Here is a 24908-nt window from a genome sequence, read left to right as displayed (position 1 = left end):
ATGACCTAGGTCCAATTAAATTTAGATAATGATCTAATTACTGTCAGTTAAATAAGCGCAAAGTACAATTAAATTCTTAACTGCAAATTTATTTTACCGCACAAAGAATATAATTAAATTGTGTAATTGCCCATAAAGATACTCTTGTTAAGTGTTAGTAATTGTAAGTTAGGATACAGTGCAACCTTGAGTGAAAATAATTTCTATTGACTAGAAGAAAGGGATGCAGCACAAATGAAATTTATGTCAGCAAGTGGCAACATAAATTGATTATTTTAATCAAAGTTGTATTAGTACAGAAATGTCCTCGTATATCATCTTATGAGGTTAAATGATGTTATATAACAATAAACACATTTAAGAACATATCAAAGACATGTGTGACTAATGGAATGTACACTGTTGCTGTTAAACTTTACTCCTCTAACATATGGGTGCTACCCCTATCAACGGCCAGTCTAGAACAACTATAGAACTTACAGACTGCCACATCTAGTAATCTATAACAGATTAATAACTAAGCCCAAAAACAACATATTTACTATATTGCAGCTTGCCAGTCCTTAGATGTAGTGGCTGCATTTGTTTTTCATACTTTTTAACCACTTAAAGTGGAGTTCCACCCGTTTTCCCCCCCCCCAAAAAAAATCTTAAAAAATAAATAAAAAATAAATGTTTTTTATTTATTTTTTTATACTCACCTGAAAGGGTGGTTGCTATGCGGAAGTAGCTCTTCTGCCTCTTTTTCCACCACGGTGGATCTTCTGTCTCGTCCTCCGTCGTGGTGTCTTCTGGTGAATAAACCGTGCTGCCTTCTGGGAACTGTATGTATCCCAGGAGGCAGCCGCCCATTCACAAAGCGCTGTGCGAGTCACGCATGCACAGTAGGAAACGGGCCGTGAAGCCATAAGGCTTCACTGCCTGTTTCCCTTAGTAAGGATGGAGGCGCCAGGACCGAGCGATCGCCGTCGGGGGGAGCGACATTGTGGGCGACTAGGACAGGTCTTTTTTCTAATTTATTTAGGATGCGGCACACTGAATACTTTTATGTATCCACATGATCACTACATGTGATGATACATTTGAATCCCTTTTCTAGGACAGGTAAGTGTCCTTATTAAAAAATTGTGGGTAGAATCCCGCTTTAAGGACCGGAAGATTTGCCCCCTTAAAAGACAGATAATTTTGAAAATATTTTTTTACTTTTTGCTATAATAAATATCCCTCAAAAAATGTCTTCATCGGTTTAGGCCAATATGTATTCCTCTACATATTTTTGATAAAAAAAAAAAAAAATCACAATAAACTAGGGTTGTCCCGATACCGACACTAGTATCGGTATCGGGACCGATACAAAGCATTTGCACGAGTACTTGTACTCGCGCAAAAGCTCCCGATGCCTGATCCGATACCTGGGAGAGAGAGGCAGCGTGTAATGCCTGTGTCCGCGTATAATGCTCAGACGGCGGTCATCCAGTGTACAAAAGCTGCGCCTCCTCGTCTGTGATAGGGGAACACTCCCAGCAAGTGAGTCAGTGTTCTGCCTATCACGGACACCCTCTCATCCTCATCCCATGGACGAGGATGAGAGAATGTCCGTGATAGGCCGAACACTAACTCAATGCTGGGAAACTAAGTTCCCCTATCATGGACGAGGACGGGGAGGAGGCGTGGCTTTTGTACACTGGATGGCCGCCATCTAAGCATTATACACGGACACAGGCATTACACGCTGCCTCTCTCTCCCAGGTATCGGATCAGGCAGATACAGTACAGATTGTTACAATCCATGTTCTCCCACACACTAAGTTTTTAATTATTACATTACAGTCATTTTTTAATTTCCAAAGGAAGCCCAACAGATTCCTTTTACAGGTTTTTCTCTGAATTTAAACAAGGTAAACAGCAGGGGTGTCTTTCCTAGTGCAGGTTTATTACTATAAAGCCAGAACAGTACCACCTATAAAACTGTAGGCTGCAAAGTGCCATTTTCACATCCTTTATTGTAATTTAAATCATATTCTACAGTTATGGAAGAGGATGAGAGGATGTCTGTCAGTGCCATTTGTCAGTGCCCAGCTGTCAGTGCCAGCCATCAATGCGTCACTGTCACATGACATTAAAAAAGTATTGGTAATCGGTATCGGCGAGTACTTGAAAAAAAGTATCGGTACTTGTACTCGGTCTTAGAAAAGTGGTATCGGGACAACCCTACAATAAACGTATATTGATTGGTTTGCACAAAAAAGTTATAGTGTCTACAAGTTAGGCGATAGATTTATGGCATTTATATTATTATTATTATTTTTTTACTAGTAATGGTGGTGATCTGTGGCGGACAGATCAGACACTATTAACACTTTTTTGGGACCATTGACATTTATACAGTAATCAGAGCTACAAAAATGCACCGATTACTGTATAAATGTCACTGGCAGGGAAGGGGTTAACACTATGGGGCGATCAAGGGGTTAAATGTGTTTCTAACTGTGGGGGAGGGGGAATGACTGGGAGTACAGAGAGATTGCTTTTCCTAATCACTAGGAACAGACGATCACTCTGAACTCCCCTGTCAGAACGGCGATCTGTTTGCTTACATTGACAGATTCCCATTCTGACTCTCTGTGGAGTGACCGTGGGTGGTCGGTGGATATTGCGGCCGTTGGCCACATGCATCGGCTCCCCCTGCGGATCAGGTGGCGTCGGAGCGGGCAGGGTCACCCGTTTACGTCACAGAGTGGCCCCGCCCTCAGCTACATATTTTTTTCTTTTTTTTTGGTCCGTCAGGCACCGTCATTGAAGATGGATTTACATTGCGGTACGTTTTTATTTTTTAATAAAGGACTTGTCCCAAAGTGGCTCCTGTCACTTTTACTATTTTTGACTCGTTTTTGGGTGAATGAGGTGTACCATGTACCCGATGCCCATTCACATAGAGGGGGGCCGAGATCTAGGGGGGTCCCCTTGTTAAAGGGGGCTTCCAGATTCCGATAAGCATTTTTTTCAATGAGTTTTATTTATATTGCCGGGATCCGACAATCGGTTTTAAATTACTTGTTTTCCTTTAGAAATGTAATTTTGATGTGGTATTGTTCTAAACACAGGAAAAATTAGCCACTTTACAGGCATGCTATAGACACCCCCCAGGCACGATATTTAAAGGAATATTTCACTTTTATTGTTTCACTTTAAGTATTATTAAAATCACTGCTCCTGAAAAAACTTCAGTTTTTAAAACTTTGCATTGATACATGTCCCCTGGGTCAGGACCCGGGTCCCCAAACACTTGTTATGGCAATAACTTGCATATAAGCCTTTAAAATTAGCACTTTTGAATTTTCATGTTAGTGTTTCATAGACTTCAACGGTATTCACATGTTCAAACAAATTTTTTGCCTGTTCGCAAGTTCTAGTGCAAACTGAACCTGGGGGTGTTCAGCTCATCCGTATCTTGTGTGTCAGAGAACTTGTCAGAATTGACTCTGCTGATAACAGAGGAATGGAACAGCAGTAAGACACTACACTTAGAGCTTTGGAGAGAGATAAGTAAACACTACAGACATTTGTGCTTAGGTCAAACTTCCTGACCCACTTTAAGTTTAGTTTTATCATTTGTAAATTTTGTTCAGCCGTGCTTATGAATCCCCAGATCATAGCCAGAAAGATACATATACTGTTTCCTGGATTGGGTTTTCCACTTCCTGGACCACTTTATTCCTAGCGGAACAGAGTCGAAGATGCTGATTCATTGCCCAATGAGCAGACTGAAGGCAGAAAGTAGGCATCATGGCTAAACCAGCAAATTAATGCATCACATGCATTTAATTAGTCACCTGTCTGGCTGCGCAGGTGAGTGTAAATCAGTATTATGAATCTACATATACATTATATTTGGATAGTATTTCAAACCCCCTTACAAGGCAGTTTTAATCACATCATTGAGCCATGGTTTAAGAGTCCTTGTATAGAGAGTTAGAAAACAGATTGCTAGGGTTCAATTCAGCACTATTCCCTGCCTTCTCCTGTTGCTATTCCCATTCCACAATTCATCAGACCAATGTTCAATCCTATTCTGGCTACTGAAGTTCTGACATTGGATTGTTAAATAATGAAGATGATGGCTTAAAGTTTTACTAAACCCACAACAGTAAAATCGGTCTCTATATGCGGTAAAGCATGCTTGTTTTATTCACTGTGGAACCTACGGGGTTAATCCTCTGCATTGTGTAAAAAAGCTGTTTGATCTTCTGTTGGTCTTCTCTGATCCTCCCCTTCTTCCACAGTCCCAAAACCATCTCCAGGCTGGGAAACAAACTGCACATGCTCAGGAGATGCTTTTTTTTTTTTTTTTTTTTTTTTTTTTTAGGGAGAGTGCATGTGATTAACACAGGGCCAATCGTCACTGTCCAAAGGGTCGGGGGTCATGCATCCTCATAGGAAAATCATGGAAAAATTAAAATTGGTCTTGCAATCTTTAAACAGACACTGATAGAAGTCACAAGATTGTTATATACTGCTGATAAGAAAAATATATTTAGCAGTTTATATTTAATAAAACGTTTGCATTTCCATGTTCTGCGTACTATGGGAGACCAGATACAGTGAATGCAGGGTCCAGGGTTTAGTGACACAATACCAGCTCATTTAGCTCCACCTTTACCAACAACAATGTAGTGCAAGGGCCTGCCTGATTGGATACAGATTGGTTAGTTAGATTAAGTAGGTGCTCATTTTATATACTTTTTGTAGACTTAAAGCTGATTGTATAAAGATTTTATGATCAGATTGTAATGTGTAGGGCGACCCTTAGAGGTGGGAGAAAGTCAAGGCACAGTATAGAGCTTAAATCTGGAAACCAAGGCCCAGATTCTCAACCGAGATACGACGGCGTATTTCCAGATACGCCGTCGTATCTCTGCGTTGAGCCGTCGTATCTATGCCACTGATTCTTAGAATCAGTTACGCATAGATATCCATTAGATCCGACAGGCATAAGTCTCTTACGCTGTTGGATCTTAAGTGCATTTTTTTCTTGGCCCGCTAGGTGGCGCTACGTTCGAAATCCGCGTCGAGTATGCAAATTAGCTAGATACACGAATTCCCGAACGTACGCGTGGCCGACGCAGTAAAGTTACGACGTTTACGTTAGGCTTTTGCCGGCGTATAGTTGCCCCTGCTATATGAGGCGCAGCCAATGTTAAGTATGGCCGTCGTTCCCGCGTCAAAATTTTAAAAAGTTACGTCGTTTGCGTAAGTCGTCTGTGAATGGGGCTGGACGTCATTTACGTTCACGTCGAAACCAATGACGTACTTGCGATGCACACTGGCATATTTTACGGACGGCGCATGCGCAGTTCGTTCGGCGCGGGGACGCGCTTCATTTAAATGATACACGCCCCCTACCTGCCGAATTTAAATTCCGCCGGGTGATTTACGCTACGCCACCGCAACTTACAGAGCAAGTGCTTTGAGAATAGCACTTGCCCATGTAAGTTGCAGAGGCGTAACGTAAATAAGATACGTTACGCCCGCACAATTTTGCGACGATCTACGTGAATCTGCCACCAAGTGCTCCTTAGCAACAGAGGGGCTGTTTTGAAGATTAGAAATTTTTTTTTTTTTTGCTGTTTCATTAGTTTAGAGATAGTAGGACCCGACAAGTTCACTTTAACTGAGTTTTTCTGTCCAGATACAGTAGGCTGATAATATAAATGTAAAGTAAAAATCTGAAATTGTGCAATGCCCCTGAATGAAACAAATGTAGTTTTTTGACATATTGCACTTTATTGTTCTATACACCTAGGAATTCAATACAATGTCACTGTTCCCAGCTGTGCCTTGGTGTTTTCTGAAATCTGAAAATCTATAACAGTCTGTACCTGCATGTAGAGTACTGAATTCAAACATTCACATGTATAATTCTGCCAAATGACTAACACATATATGCGTATACACATTTACATTATTTTATATACAGTACAAACACATATAAAATCTGCAGATCTGTGTGGGTTTGTGTCTCAGTTACTAGAATGCTGTATTTAGATGCTTAAAGTGGTAGTAAACCGCAGGCGATTATGAACAAAAAAAAATTCACTGCAAGGCAATGTCATAATGTGCTAGTATGCATACTAGTACATTATGAGAAACGTACCTTAGGACGGAGCCTTCCAGCACCGTAATGTCACTGCTGAGTGGGCTGACATCTTCCCCCGGTCTTCCTTCCGGCAACATGAGTGGCCAGGGGCGCAAAGACGTCACTCCCGCACATGCGCACAGGAGCCGCCGTTTACAGCACGTGCTTTGATGGTTCGGCACTGTAAGCTGGACCTTCAAAGTGCATGCACCGGTGATGTCATCGGCTGCATGCACTCTGAAGCCTCGTACACACGATCAGTCCATCCGATGAAAACGGTCTGAAGGACAGTTGTCCTTGGTTAACCGATGAAGCTGACTGATGGTCTGTCGTGCGTACACACCATCAGTTAAAAAAACGATAGTGTCAGAACGCAGTTCTTCAAAGTTCAATGCTTCTAAGCATGTGTCGACTTAATTCTGAGCATGCGCGGGTTTTTAACTGATGCTTTTGCATACCAACGATCGGTTTGACCTATCAGTTAGCAATCCATCAGTTAAAGCGGGAGTTCACCCATAAGAAAAAAAATTCAAAAAATCCCCTTAGATGGATGCTCGTTTTGTCTAGGGGAATCGGCTAGTTGTTTTAAAATATGAGCAGTACTTACCCGTTTTCGAGATGCACCTTCTCCGTCGCTTCCGGGTATGGGTCTTCGGGAGCGGGCATTCCTTCTTGATTGACAGTCTTCCGAGAGGCTTCCGACAGTCGCATCCATCGCGTCACTAGTAGCCGAAAGAAGCCGAACGTCAGTGCGGCTCTATACTGCGCCTGCGCACCGACGTTCGGCTTCTTTCGGAAAATCGTGACGCGATGGATGCGACCGTCGGAAGCCTCTCGGAAGACTGTCAATCAAAATAGGAACGCCCAGTCCCGCAGCCCATACCCGGAAGCGGCGGAGAAGATGCATCTCGTAAACGGTAAGTACTGCTCATATTTTAAAACAACTAGCCGATTCCCCTAGACAAAACGAGCATCCATCTAGCATCCATCTAGGGGGAAAAAGTTTTATGTACGGGTGAACCCCCGCTTTAAATTTTAAAGCAAGTTTGCTTTTTTTAAACCAAAGGTTAAATAACCTATGGGGCCCACACACGATCAGTTTGGACCGATGAAAATGGTCCATCAGACCCTTTTCATCGGTTTAACCTATCGTGTGTACGAGCCTTGAGCATCTCCTGAACTGTGCCAGTCTAATGCCCTGTACACAGGATCGGTTCATCCGATGAAAACGGTCTGATGTATTTTTTCATCAGATATCCGATGAAGCTTACTTTCATCAGTCTTGCCTACACACCATCAGTTAAAAAAATGATCGTGTCAGAACGCGGTGACGTAAAACACAACAACGTGCTGAGGAAAATAAAGTTCAATGCTTCCAAGCATCCGTGGACTTGATTCTGAGCATGCGTGGATTTTTAACCGATTGACGTGCCCACAGACGATCGTTTTTTCTATCGTTTTTTTAACCATCAGATAATTTTAAAACAAGTTCCTAGTTTTTTCACCGATGGATAAAAAAACGATGGGGCCCACACACGATCGGTTTCGTCTGATGAAAACGGTCCATCAGACCGTTTTCATCAGACGAACCGATCGTGTGTGCGCGGTATGAGAGGTATTTACAGTACCTACAGGTAAGCCTTATTATAGGCTTACCTGTAGGTACAAGTGGTGTAACACCCGTACAAATCACCCTTAAAGTGGTTGTAAACCCTTTACAACCACTTTTTGCTATAGGTAAGTGTGGGGTACGAGGACCACTGCGGGGGGCTTCGATGTAAGGTAAGTAATTCATAATCAGCTATATATAACTTTTTGCTTACCCGTAGCTACCCTGCTTCAGGCGATGTCCCCTATATCAACAGGTGCCAACGTCGTCAGCAAATGCATACTGAAGCAATGGCTTGTTCGTGCCATTGCTTCAGCTAGTGTGCCCTTACAGGCGGCTCCCGCAAGCATGCGCGGGAGTGACGTCATCACGGCTCCGGCCAATCAGCCCATGATACCCGGAAGTAACTTCGGGAACAATGTTGCTGGCCAGAGTGGGGTATGAGGACCACTGCGGGGAATTCGATCTAAGGTAAGTAATTCATAATGAGCTAGTATGCTATACATACTAGCTCATTATGGTTTTGTTTCGCATGTTTTATTTTTTTATTTTTTTATTGTGTGGGGTTACAACCACTTTAATATGGCAAAAGTGCAAAGTACCCCATAGCAGCCAAAAGAAAGGTATCTTTTACTCACTTGACTCCAATAAAATAAAATCTGGTTCAATAAAATAAAAAACGTGCATAATTAACATGCTTGCATAGTATGCACAATAAATGCAAACATCTCACCCTGCACTTTTATTGGAATTCTCAAAGCCTTACAAGCAGGGGCGGACTGACAACTCATGGGGGCCCAGGGCTATAGGAGATTATGGGGCCCCCAGGCAATAGGAGATTATGGGGCCCCCAGGCAATAGGAGATTATGGGGCCCCAGGCAATATGAGATTATGGGGCCCCCAGGCAATAGGAGATTATGGGCCCCCCAGGCAATAGGAGATTATGGGCCCCCCAGGCAATAGGAGATTATGGGGCCACACACACATACAGTGTACATACAAAGTATACACACAGAGACACACAATATACACACAAAGTATACACACACGGTATACATACACACAGAATACACATACACTAAAAAGGTACTGGAGAGGTGGGGCAGCTATATTCTTGGGATTTTTTTAAAAACTCAGATTTTTACATACTGTCCCCGGTTTTACTGAGGCGGTCAATCCTAATGGGGCCCCCTAGTGGCATGGGGCCCTCGGGCAGTGCCCGAGTGCCAGAATGGTCAGTCCGCCCCTGCTTACAAGTACCTTAATGGGTTTGTTCACCTTACTTTTACCTAAAAACTTGCTATGGAGTGCTGTATCCTTTATACATTAACATGTTGTGCTGCATTTTAGAAATGATTGATTACTTTTTGAGATGCTCATATAATTGTTATCCCCTCTCCATCCTGCAGATGGCAGAATGTACCCAGCATTGGATGCATGCCCTCCCGAAACTCACAAACAAGCACTCCTGGCTTTGTTCTAACTTCTATACCCATGCATATGCAGTTCCCTCTCTTTTGCAGCTCAGTGTTGTGTGGGGGTAAATAAAGTGGACTGCACATGCATAGATAGGGAACAAAGCCTAGTCATGTTTGTGAGTTTCTGGGGCCGCACATCCTATGTTGTGTACGTCCTGCCCTCTGCAGAACAAAAAGGGAGGACAATTATATGAGCATCTGAAAAAGTAAGCACTGCTTTACAAAACCGAGCATGGCATGTTACAATATTGAGGACACTTTAATACATAGAGAGATTTTTGGGAAGAGTAATTAAGGCTTCATTTCCATGGACGTTTTTACAGCCACTTTTCTGAGCGTTTTTTGCAGCTTAAAAACAGCTCTCCATGTTAGTCTATGGCCTCATGCCCACCATGACATTTTTGAGCTGTAGATGGCTGAGCTGTTTTTAAGCTGCAAAAAAACCCCAGGACCAGTGCGTTCTGAAGCTCCAGAGTAGAGCTGTAAAAACGCCAGACGTTAAAAAACGCTCAAAAACGCAAAAAACGCTCAAAAACGCAGCTCAAAAAAAATTACAAAAAAAAATAAAAAATAACATGGACAGGCGTTTTTAAGCTGTAAAAAAGGCTAAAGAAAGTGACTGTAAAAACGTCCATGGAAATGAAGCCTAAAGGGGAACTAACATTTTATCTTCACGTTAAAGGGTTAGTCCACCTGAAAAGGTATAACACCGCACATTCTCCCCACCCCTCAGTCTCCCCTGTACTTGCCTCCATTGGTGATGAGCTGTCAGTAATGCTCTAGCCAGGGCTGACCAATCAGAATCACTGTGATCTGTTCTGGGAGCACTGCAGAAAATATCAGTTTATGGATATTTTATTTAGCAAAAGCCTTGGCTCCGGGAACAATAAATAATCTCCTGTGACTAGCTTGTCATGCTGTAGACAGCTCTCAGTTACGTGTGTCCATGATCCATTTATTTAGAGTAAATAGCGTCCTTTCATCTTAACAATCAATATTGTATGAAATAGCCGGACACATTCCTTCTATTCTCACCGCAAAAAATACATTCTGTTCCATCATAAAAGGGCTTCTCATAATGTTTACAAATATATTTGTAAATGTTTCAGACCCGGGTGCAATTCCAGGTTAATTTGTCATCGTTCACATGAAACCTCAATGTAACCGCGAGCATACACTTATATCCTGAATATTTTCTGACTCATTCATAAAAACTTCCGAAAGTTTGGCTATACAAGTTGGAAAAAGGAAAGAGACGAAGGGCCCCAGCTCTGATATAAAATGAAGTGGTTGGGGGCTGTAAAAATGCAGCTCAGCTGTGTGTTTTTACTGCCCCCCCCCCCCAGCACCAAACAAGCCTCCATGTTATTCTATGTGTCTTTGCACACCGAATTTTGGAATTTTTAGTGGCAGGGGCGTTTACAAAAAAAAAAATGCTTGATGTATGTAAATGCTCCTAAACGCATGTCACGTTTAGCGATTGAGGGATAATTATTTTTTAGTGACCAGAATAACTTATTATTGTGGCAAATCAAATGAGCCGCTTTTAGACCAGCCGTGCAGTTTTACTGTGGCAGGTTGGCTCCCCTTGGCGAAACAACATTGCCTTGCCTTTTGGCCACTAGGGGGCACGTGTGTGCCAACGGAGGCACGGGTCGCTGCCAGAGCCAATGCAAATGCCTGGCGGGCGCGATGACCGCCGGGCAGCCGCGATCACACGTCATAGAGCGAGAACCGATCACAGTTCTCTCAGGGGAGAGAATGATCGTGTTTTCATATCAAGTATGAACACTGATCTCTCTCTCTCCTCCTAGTTGGTTCAATCACCCTCCCCCCACAGTTAGAACACACCTAGGGAACACAGTTAACCTCTTGATCGCCCCCTAGTGTTAACCCCTTCCGTGCCAGTGACATTTATACAGTAATCTGTGCATTTTTTATAGCACTGATCGCTGTATAAATGTCACTGGTCCCAAAAATGTATCATAAGCAAGTAGGAGTGGGGGGTGCAATTTAGTGAGCCCTATTTTTTATATTATTTGTTGAAGAAATGCACTATAAAGCTGTCCGGGCCCCACTGATGAGCTGAGTACAACAGGGCTGGTCATACTGCTCTATCAGTGGCCCTGTATATACACTGCTCAAAAAAATGAAAGGAACACTTTGAAAACATATCAGATCTCAACGGGCAAAAATCTCATGCTGGATATCTATACTGATATGGACTGGGTAATGTGTTAGAAATGAAAGGAGGACACATCATTTGATGGAAATGAAAATTATCCACCTACAAAGGGCTAAATTCAAAGACGCCCCGAAAATCAAAGTGAAAAAAATATGCAGCAAGCTAGTCTATTTTGCTGAAATTTCATTGCAACAACTCAAAATGGTCCTCAGTAGTTTGTATGGCCCCCAAGTGCTTGTATGCATGCCTGACAACATCAGGGCATGCTTCTAATGAGACGATGGATGGTGTCCTGGGGTATTTCCTCGCAGATCTGGACCAGAGCTTTACTGAGCTCCTGAACAGACTGAGGTGCAACCTGGCGGCACCAAATGGACCGAAACATAATGTCCCAGAGGTGTTCTTTTGGATTTAGGTCAGGTGAGCTTGGGGGCCATTCAATGGTATCAATTTCTTCATCCTCCAGGAACTGGCTGCATGCTCTCGCCACATGAGGCCGGGCATTGTTGTGCACCAGGAGGAACCCAGGATTTCATCCCGATACCTAATGGCAGTCAGGGTGCCATTGTGTAGCCTGTAGAGTTTGTGTGTCCCTCCATGGATATGCCTCCCCAGACCATCACTGACCCACCACCAAACCGGTCATGCTGAACGATGTTACAGACAGCATAAAGTTCTCCGCGGCTTCTCCAAACCCTTTCACGTCTGTCACATATGCTCAGGGTGAAACTGCTCTCATCTGTAAAAAGCATGGGGCACCAGTGGCGGACTTGCTAATTCTGGTGTTCAATGGAAAATGCCAATCGAGCTCCACAGTGTCCAGCAGTGAGCACAGAGCACACTAGAGCACATCGGGCCCTCAGGCCACCCCCATGAAGTCTGTTTCTGATTGTTTGGTCAGAGACATTCACATCAGTGGCCTGCTGAAGGTCATTTTGTAGGGCTCTGGCAGTGCTCATCCTGTTCCTCCTTGCCCAAAGGAGCAGATACCGGTCCTGCTGATGGGTTAAGGACCTTCTATGGCTCTGTCCAGCTCTCCTAGAGTAACTGCCTGTCTCCTGGAATCTCCTCCATGCTCTTGAGACTGTGTTGGGGGACATGGAAAACCTTCTGGCAATGACACGTATTGCTGTGCCATCCTGGAGGAGTTGGACTGCCTGTGCAACCTTTATAGGGTCCAAGAATCGCCTTGTGCTACCAGTGGTGACACTGACCCTAGCCAAATGCAAAACTAGTGAAGAACAGTCAGAAAAGATGAGTAGGGAAAGCCAAGCGGCTTAGGAGCTAGTGTTTTTCCGGCTTTCAATTTTTACCGGAGCGCTTGAGAAACGTCCTGATGCGGTCGGCTGATCACAGAAGCGATAAAAGACTAGATCGTATTTGATCACCTCTATGGCCTTGGAAGACTGAAGAGATATCATGACATCACTTCCAGTCCAGGGTGGAAGTAAACAATATATTTTTTTTTTTTAAAAGCAAAAGATAAAAAAAAATTCCTCTGAAACTCTAAACAGGTAACCTGCAAAAAATGTTAAAGCCTCACCTATGGAGCATTTACAGTTTTTCTGTCTGGCTTCCGTTAAATGGACTAAAAGTATGTTATGAGAAGAGATGTATAGATTTTCAAATCCCATTAGCTTAGGGTGATTTTTTTTTCTGTATACAGTAGTAACTGTATAGACTATAGGGTGAACTAACCCTTTAATTGATATCATTTTGACAGTTTGACATTTATTTGCAGAATACATTGTTTCTTGTATAAATAAATGTGGTTGAATTTTTTTTTTTTATAGGTTACAAATATTTAACCACTTCCCGACGGCCGTACGACTTTGTACGGCCGCAGGGTGGCTCTACATCTCTGGGAGGCCGTGTTTTTACAGGCCTGCGCGCGCAGCCAGCGGCGCGGGCGCGCGCTCGCCGCATCGCTGAGATGCTGATGCGAGTGCCTGGCGGCCGCGATGTTCGCCAGGGACTCGCGATCGGCGGCTACAGGGACAAGACGTGGAGCTCTGTGTGTAAACACAGAGCTCCACGTCCTGTCAGGGGAGAGAGGAGACGGATCTGTGTCCCTTGTACATAGGGACACAGCATCGGTCACCTCCCCCAGTCACCCCCCTTCCCCCACAGTTAGTAGCACAATTCAGGGTACACATTAACCCCTTCCTCACCCCCTAGTGTTAACCCCTTCAATGCCAGTCACATTTATACAGTAATTAGTGCATATTTATTGCACTGATCGCTGTATAAATGTGAATGGCGCCAAAAATGTGTCAAAAGTGTCCGATGTCTCCGCCATAATGTCGCAGTCACGAAAAAAAATGCTGATCGCCGCCATTAGTAGTAAAAAAAAATAATAAAAAAAAATAATTCTGTCCCCTATTTTGTAAGCGCAATAACTTTTGCGCAAACCAGACGCTTCTTGCGATTTTTTTTTTTTTTTTTTAACAAAAATATGTAGAATAATACGTATCGCCTAGACTGAGAAAAAATATTTTTTTTTAAAAAAATTGGGCAATTTATTATAGTAACAAGTAAAAAATATTGTTTTTTTTTCAAAATTGTCGCTCTATTTTTGTTTATAGCGCAAAAAATAAAAACCGCAGAGGTGATCAAATACCACCAAAATAAAGCTCTATTTGTGGGGAAAAAAGGACGTCAATTTTGTTTGGGAGCCACGTCGCATGACCGCGCAATTGTCAGTTAAAGCGACGCAGTGCCGGAAGCTGAAATTTCACCTGGTCAGGAGGGGGGTATATGTGCCCAGTAAGGAAGTGGTTAATGAGAGTCAGTCTCGCCTTTTATCACATTATTGTCTTTTGCACAAGCTTGTTTGGATTTGAATTCTCATTTTGCCACAGTGAACTACGAAGCACGTTAATACTAATTAGAACTGCAGACTGCAGTGTCAACTGGAATGTAGATAATAACACTTCACTTCAGCAGCGAAAATATTTCTGAATGTTATTCCTATGAAGGCAGCAAGCTTCAAATCTATTTTCAAACATTTAAAATGCTCCCTCTGGTGGATTTAATGTGTAATTTAGGTACATTTAATTGGGCTTCAGCATAGCTTCAGATTAGCTACTTAAAAGCACTATATCAGTTTTAGTGTTCATTGCTATATTCTTTAAAATACAGTTTTTGTTTGAAATGTCGTATTTTTATAATCATTAATTTATTTTCAAATTGCTTTATTTCTCTGCGCCATTTTCATATCTTTTCTTGTAATCCCCAGGGTGCAATTTTCTTGTTACAGGAACTAATGTGTTTTACTATTTATTGATTTTTTTTTTTTGCAGATTATATGGCTTCTCTTGAAAATAATAAAAAAATATTTATGATTAAAGTGAACTTCAGATGATGTTCAGAGGGCATATAATATTTTTTTTTTTTCACAATATTGTTGTGTATTGTTTAATTTCAGCGTAAAGAGGAGTAGGGGTCACTTCTCTGAAATGCCAAGAAATCCAGGAAATCAGCAAACCCCAAACTCCATTAAAGTCTAGGGGACCTGAATCTTGTCATTTATTTGTGGCATTTTCCAGACAAGTGTGCAAGCTTTTGATAAAAAAAAAGCATGGGCCCAGATTCAGGTAGAATCGCGCAATATTTGCGTGGGCAAAGAGCAATTTTTTTTCTCTGCGCCCACGCAAATATTGCGCTTTGCCCGCGATTCACGGAGCAGTTGCTCCGTAAATTGCGCGGGCAATATGCTAAACAGCCGGGCGCAAGGCTGCCTAATGTAAATGATCCCGCCGGGGGCGGGAATCATTTAAATTAGGCGCGCTCCCGCGCCGAGCGAACAGCGCATGCTCCGTCGGGAAACTTTCCCGACGTGCATTGCGGCAAATGACGTCGCAAGGACGTCATTTGCTTCTAAGTGAACGTGAATGGCGTCCAGCGCCATTCACGGTTCACTTACGTAAACGACGTGAAATTTAAATTTCACGGGCGGGAGGCGCAGCTATACTTTAGCATTGGCTGCGCCTGCTATTAGCAGGAGCAGCCTTATGCTAAAGGCGCCGTACGGAAACTCCGTACCTTGCGTACGCAGGGCCCGCGCAACTTTTGTGAATCGGTGGTAGTATGCAATTTGCATACTATACGCCGATCACAATGGCCGCGCCCCCTAGCGGCCAACGCAAGAATGCAGCCTGGGATGTGAAGGCATAAGGAGGCTTATGTCTGTCAGATCCTAGGCTGCATTCGGTGTAACGAGGTTCCTGAATCAGGAGCACTCGTTACACCGGAGCAAGTAAGCACTTGCGCCGCGCAACTATGGTTGCGCGGGCGCAAGTGCTTCTTGAATCTGGGCCGAAGGGTAACTGGGTAGAATAGATCTTGTGTCTTAAAGGGAAACATTAACAGAATTCCATTAATTCTGCTTGGTGGGTGTCATATACCTGCACAGGAAAGTGAACACATATTGGATGTGCTCCAGAAAAAGAGACAAAAGTGAAAAAAATAACTAATGCCGCCCGCGTACACACGACCGATTTTAATGGTCTAGAAAAAAAAAAAATTTTCAACCCGATTATTGTTAAGCCTGCATTGCCTACACACGATCATACGTACGACGGCACTATAAAGGGGAAGTTCCATTCGGATGGCGCCACCCTTGGGGCTGCTTTTGCTGATTCGCGCTTTTCAGTCTTCATGCTTTTCTGTCTGTTACAGCGTGATGAATGTGCCATCTCCATTACGAACGCTAGTTTTACCGTCTCATAACTTGCTTCTGAGCATGCGCCTTATTTTCACGTCGTTAAAGCCCACACACGACCATTTTTTACACCGTTAAATGCGGCAACGTTAATAACGAAGTGAAAATTTAAAACATGTTCTAAATTTTTAATGCCCATTTTTAACGTCGCGAAAAATGCTCTGGAGCCCACACACGATCGTTTTTAATGACATTAAAATAATATATATCATTTTTCACATCGTGGAAAACAGTCGTGTGTACACGGCATAATGCTAAAAAAAAGTTCCTTCCCCTACTTGCTTCTGTTTGCAATTAAAGCAGCCAGGGGTTCCCAGTGGTGTCAGACAGAATTCCTGGACAGTTTGTTGACATTCAACTGCCTATCTAGGAGATATTATTTAAAGTGATTGTAAAGTCTTGGTTTTATTTTCTCTAAAAATAACAAACATGTTATACTTACCTCCTCTGTGCAGTGGTTTTGCACAGAGCAGCCCCTGATCGGCACTGATCAGGCTGCACTGATGCCTGTGCAGTGTCTGCACTGGTGAGGTGGCACTGATCAGGCTGCACTAATGGGCACGGGCTGCACTTGTGAGGCTGCACTGGTGGGCACTGATCAGGATGCACTGATTTCTGGGCACGGTCTGCACTGGTAAGGTTGCATTGATGGGCACTGATTAGGCTGCACTGACGCCTGGACACTGTCTGCACTGGTGAGGCTGCATTGATCAGGCTGCCCTGACGGGCAGGGTCTGCACTGGTGAGGCTGCACTGATCAGGATGCACTGATTATTGGGCAGTGATCGGGCTGCACTGATGGGCACTGTCTGCACTGAGGAGGCTGCACTGATGGGCACTGATCAGGCTGCACTGATGCCTGGGCACTGTCTGCACTGGTGAGGCAGCATTGATCAGGCTGCACTGATGGGCACTGTCTGCACTGGTGAGGCTGCACTGATGGGCACTGATCAGACTGCACTGGTGAGGCTGCATTGATGGGCACTGTTCAAGCTGCACTGATGCCTGGGCACTGCCTGCACTGGTGAGGCAGCATTGATCAGGCTGCACTGATGGGCACTGATCAGGCTGCACTGATGGGCACTGATCAGGCTGCACTGGTGAGGCTGCATTGATTGGCACTGGTGATGGTGAGATGATTCGGCTGTTTAACCACTTCAGCCCCGGAAGGATTTACTAACTTCCTGACCAGGCCATTTTTGCGATACGGCACTGCGTCGCTTTAATTGACGATGTGCGGTCGTGTGATGTTGTACCCAAATAAAATGTATGCCTTTTTTCCCCACAAATAGAGCTTTCTTTTGGTGGTATCACCTCTACGGTCTTTATTTTTTGCGCTATAAACATAAAAAGTGCGACAATTTAAAAAAATATATATATTTTTTTAACTTTTCGCTAAATATCCAAAAAAAATAATAATTTCTTCTTCCGTTTAGGCCAGTTGTCTTCAAACTGTAGCCCGAGGGCCAGATGCCGCCCTTTGCTTGCCTTTACTTGGCCCTTGGGACATTATTTCTCCAACTGACACCAATGATGGGGCACCCTACCTCCCACTGACACCATGGATGGGGCGCTATTCCTCCTGCTAAGACCAATGATGGGGCACTATTTATTCCACTGATACCATTAATGGGGCACCCTTCCTCCCACTGACACCATCGATGGGACACTATTCCTCTCATTGATACCAATCATGGGGCGCTTTTCTTCCTACTAAGACCAATGATGGGGCACTATTCCTCCTGCTAAGACCAATGATGGGGCACTATTCCTCCTGCTAGGGGGCACCATTCTTCCCACTGACATCATTAATAGGGCACCCTTCCTCCCATTGGTACCAACAATAGGGCACTATTTCTCCTGCGACCAATGATGAGGCACTATTCCTCCCACTAAAACCATTAATAGGACACCCTTTCTCCCAATGACACCTTCAATGGGGTACTATTCTGCCTGCTAAGACCAATGATGGGGCACTATTCCTCCTGCTAAGGGGCACCATTCTTCCCACTGACACCATTAATAAGGCACCCTTCCTCCCACTGACACCATTGATTGGGTTTCTTTCTCCTGCAAACACCGATGATGGGGTACCATTATTCCTACTGATACCATTAATGGGGCACTGTTCCTCCTGTGAAAACCAATGATGGGGCATTGTTTAATCCCAGTGATGTTGGGACATTTTCTACTCACACTGACCACAGTCTGGCCCCCTCTTAAGCCTGAAGGACAGTAAACTGGCCCTTTGTTCAAAAAGTTTGGAGACTCCTGGTATTCTACATATTTCTGGTAAAAAAAAAAAAAAAAAACGCAATAAGCGTATATTAACTACTTGCCGACCAGCCGCCGCAGTTCTACGGCGGAAGGTCGGCTCCCCTGCACGAGAGCCCGTAGCTCTACGTCGCCTCGCGAAGCGGCCACTAGGGGCACGTGCCCCCCCCGCTCGTCCCTGATCCCGACGCGCGTGCCCGGCGGGTGCGATCACCGCCGGGCACCCGCGATCGCTCGTTACAGAGCGAGAACCGGGAGCTGTGTGTGTAAACACACAGCTCCCGGTCCTGTCAGGGGAGAAATGCTTGACCGTCTGTTCATACAATGTATGAACAGCGATCAGTCATTTCCCCTAGTGAGTCCACCCCCCCTACAGTTAGAACCCACCCAGGGAACATACTTAACCCCTTCCCTGCCCCCTAGTGTTAACCCCTTTTGTGCCAGTGGCATTTTTATAGTAATCAATGCATTTTTATAGCACTGATCGCTATAAAAATGCCAATGGTCCCAAAAATGTGTCAAAAGTGTCCGAAGTGTCCGCCATAATGTCGCAGTACCAAAAAAAAAATCGCTGATCGCCACCATAACTAGTAAAAAAAAATATCAATAAAAATGCCATAAAACTACCCCCTATTTTGTAAACGCTATAACTTTTGTGCAAACCAATTAATAAAAGCTTATAGCGATTTTTTTTTTACGAAAAATATGTAGAAGAATACGTATCGGCCTAAACTGAGGGAAAAAAATGTTTTTTTTATATTTTTGGGGGATATTTATGGTAAAAAGTAAAAAATAGTAATTTTTTTCAAAATTATCGCTCTATTTTTGTTTATAGCGCAAAAACTAAAAACCGTAGAGGTGATCAAATACCACCAAAAGAAAGCTCCATTTGTGGGAAAAAAAGAAGGATGCCAATTTTGTTTGGAAGCCACTTCGCACGACCGCGCAATTGTCAGTTAAAGCAACAGTGCCGAATCGCAAAAAGTGCTCTGGTCTTCGACCAGCAATATGGTCCGGGGCTTAAGTGGTTAATTGCTTTGCGCAAAAGTTAAAGCATTTACAAAATAGGGGATATATTTATGGCATTTTTATTATTATTATTTTTTCTAGTAATGGCTGTGATCAGAGATATTTTGCGGGACTGCGACATTGCGGCGGACAGATCGGACACATTTTTTGTGACCATTGACATTTATACAGTGATCAGCAGTGCTGGGACAAGGCCATTTGGTGCCCAGGGCGAAGATGGCAAACTGTGCCCCCCCCCCCCGTTTTTAAGTCAGTCAGCCCCCCCAAAACATCCCCCCCCCAACTAGCCATTTTATTATCTGCTTACTTTACAGTTCAGTAGTCTATTTTGTAGCAAAGACCCAGGTTCCAGCTAGAGCCAGGCAGGCTCCTCGTCGGCAGCTCCTCCTCTCTAGCTCCCAGGCTGTGAGTCACATCACAGGCAGCGCCGACACAGCTCCCTGGGCAGCCCTCGGAGTCCTCCATCTCCCCCCTCGCCTCCGGCCGTGAGTGAAGTGACATCACGCCGCTGGCAGGGAGGGACTAAGACTCCTCCGTAGGGGGAGTAAGCAGACAGGGAAGGGAGCAGGGGCGGGAGGTGACGGACCCGGATGCAGGAGTGGCGAGCACACATGGCAGTCAGCACGCTGGCTATGACACACAGGTCACTTTACTGGCGGCCGTGGCAGAACTTCACCTGCGGCTGCGCCCCCCCTCCTATACAAAATGGTAGCGCCCAGGGCACCCTTCTGCCCCTGCCTTGTACCGGCCCTGGTGATCAGTGCTAAAAATTGCTACTGACTACTGTATAAATGTCACTGACTGGGAAGGGGTTAACACTAGGGGTGATCAAGGGGTTAATTGTGTTCCCTGGTAGGTGTTTCTAACTGTGGGGGGTGTACTGACAGAGAGTAGAGAGAGAGATAGTTGTTACTGATCACTAGGAACAGCAGATCTCTGTCTAACTCCCCTGTCAGAACAGGGATCTGTCTATTTACATTGACTGGCTCTCTCAGGAGCGATCGTGGGTTGCCAGCAGATATCGCAGCCTCGTGCATCGGCTCCAGCGTCACGCCACGCAGGGGAGCCAACCTGCCGCCGTATAATGACAATGGCTGGTCGGCAATGGACTTTCCCCCCCAGGCCCGAGGCTGCCAGCCCTCCCCTGGAACTTCTCCCCCTGCTGACTGGAGGTGATAGTGCAGCACAGCAACCAACATGTCAGTAGAAAGTAAAAAAGTAAAACTAATTGTAAAAAGGACAATGTCTCCTTCGCCATGTAGTCCAGCGCCTAGCTACAAGATGCCCACGTTAAATTTTGCCTCAGGGGCTCATGGTTGTAAACTCAAAAAAAAAAAAACTGAAGCTCGAAAGTGTGTGGAAACAGAGCCATAAACTTAGAAGGGAGATAAAATATAGGCCAATTAACGATTACATTTTTAATTGAAATGCCACTTTTGTGAAAATGTACCACTTAATCTGATAAGTGTTTTTTAGCGCTTTGCTCTAGTCGGTTTAAAACTGTAAAGAAACATTAACTCCTTTATAACTTCTACTTGGCAAGATTAACATGACATTTCTTAACTAGATTACATTAAGTTAACCTGTTTACATCTCAAATTGTTATTTCTAAGTTTAGTTCTCTAGCATTTTATAGAAAAAGAACATGGATCAAACAGAGAGAATTTTAAACTTCAGGCCAGGTCTGAATTTGGTATTTTCTATATATATGTATTATATATATCTTGCTGTAATAGTTCCCAATGGCCAGAAGATGTCATCATTATGCAGATTTACTATTATAGGTTCCCTAAAGGCATCTTCATTTAAAATATTGTGCAGTCTTCCAGAGCCAATTTTCTGTAACAAAATATATTTTATTTTTATACTTTCGTCGCTAAGGAAGTTTTCTGTAAGAAAAAACAAAAAAAAAGAAACAAAATTCTAACTTTACTGGGAGTTAGATATGTGATTTATTTGATTGTGAATAACTGTTTCTGAGCTTTATATCCCTTGAAATCTATGCTTTACCTATAAACATGCTACTATGTTTTGACCCAGTTGTTTTTCAATGTGGGGCTTTTAATCCTAAAGCATATTTAATCCCAAAACAGAAAAATGTAATATAATGCAGTTTACTAGTTGTTAGACGTGGTGTTGTATAATGCGGTGTACACACAACCGTTTTTTCCGTCAAAATAAACTCAGATGGGTTTTTCCAATGGGATTCCACTCAAGCTGTCTTGCATACACACGGACACACCAAATTCCGACCATCAAAAATGCGGTGACGAACAACACTACGACGAGCCTAGAAAAATTAAGTACAATGCTTTCGAGCACGCGTCAAATAGTTTCCGAGCATGCGTGTTTTTCTCTGTCGGAATTCCATACAGACGAACAGAATTTCCAATAGAATTTTTTCGGTCGGAAAAAAAGAGAATGTTCTTTTTCTAAGTCCGTCGGAATTTCCGACATAAAAAGTTTGATGGGGCATACACACAGTTGGAATATCCGATATATTATATGATAATATTCCATCTGACTTTTTTCATCGGAAATTCTGACCGTGTGTACGCGGCATTAGATTTCTTTTGTTCCCTTTATTTTTACCCAGTGATCCTGCCACTACACACTGCCTATTCTAAGGTGACAATGCTCCCTCACTGCACTGCATCTACAAAGGAACAGCATTGTCACCCTGACCTGCTCTCCTTATTTGGACTGTGAACCCCTACCTCATTTCTCCATTACATGGGGTCTTTTGTGGTTCACACAAGATACGAGGGAGGTTAGTATTTAGCTTTAAGGCACATAACAGTGTTTGACACCAACAGTGAGAATCAAAAATTTTGACTTTGCATTGTCCCTTTAAGAATAACTTTATGCAAAGCTAACAAATAAAGGACTATACTTTCAGGGATCATTTCTGTAGGATGCAAAGGGAGAAATGTGCTCGAAAGTGTCCAAACTTACCTTCCACGATGATGAATTTTAGGGTTCTTGTCTCGTTAGGACTCCTGCTGGCAGTGCTGATCTGTGCAGGTGCTGCCACCATTTGATGACTTGGTCATCTTTCTAGGTGGGAAGATGGCAGGTGGGAGCTCATTCAGAGTAAAAAAAAAATAATCCCCATCATGTTTGTAATATATGTGTAATGTCAGTTTCTATATGTTGCATTTCATCTAACAGAAAAATAGTCATAAGAACTTTTGACTATGAGAGTTAAAGAACATTCACCAATAGAGAAAACAGCCTAAAGTTACAGTGTAGGCGAAAAACATTCAACCAGTGCGAGAAATAATATGAGGGAGACAGTGGCGTACCAAGTGGGGGGAGGGGGCCGTCCCGGTACCACACACTGGGGGGGTATCAGGCCGGCACCCCCCCTCCACAACTGAAGCGGTGACAGCGCTGCAGGGTGGGTTTATGCAGCGCCGTGGTGCCAGACATGTTAGAGCAGGGAGAGAGGCGAGCTGCAGGCAGGGGCATTGCAGGGGGGGTGCGGGGTGACACCACTGCACCTGACCAACCATCCCCTTCTCTCATGGCCACGGGCTGTCTGAGTGGTCCCGGGCCAGATGTCACACAGGCACAGCCGAGCAGAGTGAAGCCGCCTCCCCCTCCAGTGTTTATATGTTCACAGGGGGAGGGGACCTGCTGTGCCTGTGCCCTGCTGATCTGAGGTACTGAATGGGATGGGGGGTCTGCACTGAAGGGGGGGGTCTGCACTGAAGGGGGTCTGCACTGAAGGAGGGATTTGCACTGAAAGGGGGATTTGCACTCAAGGGGGGATTTGCACTCAAGGGGCTGTATAATGTAAAGGGGTCCAGAAATGCAGGGGGCTGTGTAATGTAAAGGGGTCCAGAGGTACAGGGGGGCTGTGTAATGTAAAGGGGTCCAGAGTGCTGTGTAAGTGCTGTGTAAGGGACTGTGTAATATAAAGGGGTCCAGAGATGCAGGGTGCTGTGCACTGTAAAGGGGTCCAGAGATGTACAGTCTATAGAGATTTTTGTGCGAATGGCTGAATGAATGTTCAGATGAGTGTACCTCCAGCCGCAATGTGAAGTAAAACCCGTAGCAGCAGTATTATTACCACTGTGAAATGGGACAACTTCCAGCTTAGTGGTTGTTCCAACAACCAGTGACTACTGATGGGTATGGATGAGCTTCGTGTTCGAGTCGAACTCCCGTTCGACTAGAACATCGTATGTTCAACCATTCGTCGAAATACGAACGTTGCGGCCCGTTCACGCCAAATTCGACTGGCGTGTTACGGCCCATAATTCACTGCGGCATCGCAGTGCATTTCTGACTGATGATTGGCCAAGCATGCACTATGACTATGCTATGCTAGTCTAGGGAAGTGACAGGGTGACCTGGAAGTGATGTTATACACGTCGCTTTGTGGGTCACAGCAAGAAGTGGAAGAGAGCAGACATGTGTCCGCTCTTCCCCCTCCCCTCTACCCTCCGCCACCCACCATGTCGGTCCTAGGCCTGCAGATGGGCAAGCGGAGCCTGGAATACATGGGGGGGCACTGCCGGTACTGGGGTGTGTGGAAACAATCTGGAGGCAGCACAGCCACCTGAATGCTTCCACCTGACAGGCAGGAGTCTGCTATTCTATTCTATTTTAATTCAAATGTATTCTACTTAAAATTTGAATGTCAGAAGGTGGTTATATTCTATTCTATCTTTTTTATTATTCTGTTTTGTTCTGTTTTACTCTATTCTATTATTTTCTGTTATTCCTTTATTTGCTATTATATCCCTTTATTTTCTATTCTATTTTATTCTCTTTGGAAATTCTAATTTGATTTGAAACCTATTTGAATTATATTTGAAAAATATTTGAATTTGAATTTCATCCGAAATTTTGTTTCATTATTTTGGATTCGTTCAAATTTGTTACATCTGAATTTCCGAATAACAAAAACATTGTCTAAATTTTGATTCAGAACGAAAGTCTTATATACAGTAAGTAACATTCATAAACTGTATTAACCGTAAAAACATATTTTTTCATGGTTTTGGATATAGAAAGGGACCTACTGAGTTATTACTTTGCTATTTGTGTATCATTGAAGTAATTTTCCTCACTTCTGGAGGTGAGAGATGCAGCAGAATGTTATAGGATCCCTCCCAAAGTGAAAGAAATTCCTCTCTTTCCCAGTTTTACTTTGGGATTAATAAAGTATTCTGTGTTCTTAGACAGTCATCCCAAAACAGGTGTTCCCTTTGGAAGATGTCCCCTTATTTCTTGTTTTGGTGACAACTCTAAAATCTTGGATGTCTCTGCACTTTCTCTCTCATCGACAATGTCTACCAGTACAAAAAGGAGAGGGAATTTCCCCAAATGGGGGGTCACAGACAGGAATAAAACTTGGCAGAGAGTCTAACCCTTCCTCACTATCAAAAACTAAAAGCAAATGTATTGCCTAGTGATATACTTTAACCACTTGACCACTGGGCACTTAAACCCCCTTCCTAAC

At 43.8% G+C, this 24908-nt stretch overlaps 1 non-coding gene across 1 annotated transcript; it reads left to right on the top strand.

The window, feature by feature from the left end:
- Positions 1-22318: 22318 nt before the first annotated feature.
- LOC120914709 lies at positions 22319-22533 on the top strand. The gene has a single exon (XR_005743718.1). It is a non-coding gene; the product is annotated as a small nucleolar RNA U3 (small nucleolar RNA).
- Positions 22534-24908: the final 2375 nt, after the last annotated feature.

Source organism: Rana temporaria, chromosome 9 (assembly GCF_905171775.1).
Source record: "Rana temporaria chromosome 9, aRanTem1.1, whole genome shotgun sequence".
NCBI lineage: Eukaryota > Metazoa > Chordata > Amphibia > Anura > Ranidae > Rana > Rana temporaria.
The sequence above is the reverse complement of the archived record's forward strand: the minus strand, read 5'-3'. Positions and strand labels throughout refer to the sequence as shown.